This window comes from Lemur catta, chromosome 13 (assembly GCF_020740605.2).
Source record: "Lemur catta isolate mLemCat1 chromosome 13, mLemCat1.pri, whole genome shotgun sequence".
Classification (NCBI taxonomy): Eukaryota; Metazoa; Chordata; class Mammalia; order Primates; family Lemuridae; genus Lemur; species Lemur catta.
In genome coordinates, this window is record NC_059140.1 from 8,493,281 (window position 1) to 8,495,409 (window position 2,129).

Consider the following 2,129-nt stretch of genomic DNA (forward strand, 5'->3'; position numbering starts at 1 on the left):
TGTATTGTCTCCATGTTCTTCTTTTTAAACGGTATTTGGCTAGTTATAGTTGCTAAACAAATTTTAGGATTTTTGCAAAAAATGTACCAATGGGATTTTGATAGATATAATATTGAATTTGTCCATCACTGTGGGTAGAATTGACATCTTAATAATATCAAATCATCTGATTTTTGGGCTAGAATATGTTCAAGAGTGTGTTTAATTTCCACATCTTTTTGGATTTGTCAGGTTTTTTTTTCTGCTTTTTATGTCTCGTTTTATTTCATTTGGGTCAGAAAAGATACATTGTATGATTTCAGTCATCTCAAATTGGATTAGACTTATTATGTGTCCTAATGGAAGGCACCAGGTGTAATTGAAAATATTGTACATTTTGCTGCTTTCCACTGGAGAATTCCGTACATGTCTGTTGGGTCTAATTTGTGTATTATATTCAGGGTTTCTATTATTGATCTTCTATCTTAATTTTCTATTTGTTATTGAAAGTGGAGTCTTAAAGTAAACAGTGACCATGTTGCTGTATATTTCTTGCTTCATTTCTGCCAATATTTGTTTCATATATTTGGAATCCCTGATGTTGTATATACATGTAATGTACGTTTTGTACAATATTAATTATATAACATATATAGTGTATATGTGTTTATATATTTATATATATATAGCATACATATTATATGTATTATATGTATATTATGTATATTACTGTTATAGATTCCTGGTAAGTGGACCTATGCTGTCAGTTTTTAACATCGATTTTTGTTTCTCGAGACAGTTTTGACCTAAAGTGTATTTTGTCTAATATACTTATGGCCACTGCACCCACTTGTGGTTACTATTTGCATGTTTTTGTTTTTTGTTTCATCCTTTATTTTCATCTTACTTGACTGCTTAGAGCTAACATAAGTCTCTTGGACATAATATTGTAGAAACTCCATTATTCTTAATCCATTCAGCGATATTATCTTCTTTAGATTTAAGAGTTTCATCCATTTATATTTAAAGTAGTTACTGAAACAAATGAAGTTCCTCTTCATGTCTTTTAGACATCCCTCATTTCTTCTCTTATAGCCTTCATTTTTGTTTTGCTGATTTCACAGTTATGTGCTTTGGTTCCTCTCTTCTCTCCCATTTTCTTTACCATCACTTTTTTTTTTTTTTTTTTTTTTGAGACAGAGGCCATGACTTCTGTAGATAATTTCTTTCTGAACACCTTGAGAAATAAAGAGTACAGGCCGGATGAGGTGGTTTACGCCTATAATTCTAGCACTCTGGGAGGCCGAGGTAAGAAGACTGCTTGAGCTCAGGTGTTCAAGACCAGCCTGAGCAAGAGCAAGATCCCGTCACTGCTAAAAATAGAAAGGAATTATATGGACAGCTAAAAATGTATATAGAAAAATTATCTGGGTATGGTGGCACATGCCAGTAGTCCCAGCTACTCAGGAGGCTGAGGCACAAGGATTGCTTGAGCCCAGGAGTTTGAAGTTGCTGTGAGCTATGATGCCACGGCACTCTAGCCAGGGCAACAGAGTGAGACTCTGTCTCAAAAAAAGAAAAAAAGAAAAGAAAAAGAAATAAAGAGTACAGGTACATCTTAAAGTTATAACAATATAGTTTAGTCTCATAACAAGTTAATTTTAATTATATTGAAAAACCATACCTCTTTATATTCCCTCACTTTGTTATTAGTGTGACAAATTATATCATTTTATATTTATCATGTATTAATAGAGAACTTTTAGAAGATCTAAAATAATATGCCTGAATTTATATGTTTTATAAAAACGTAATTAGGTAATTAATATGCACCCTACATTTACTAAACTGATTGGTTTCTGTTTCAGTTTACTGCATGTAAATAGCATTTCCATCCACTGAAATCAACCTCTATCTGCATGATAATATAGTTTATTTCTGATTGTTTACTTTATGCGTCAGTTTCACAACACATTTTATAATATTGTTTCTGTATTTAGAAATGTAAGACTTTTCTTTGTTTCTGAAAGCTGGATTGCTGTAGCCTTTCACTTTTGTGTAACAAGAGTACCAACATACTAATAAGAAAGAAGTTTCTCTAGTATTATTGAAATGCCTAATGATTAAAATTTTCTTATCAATGCTTTTTA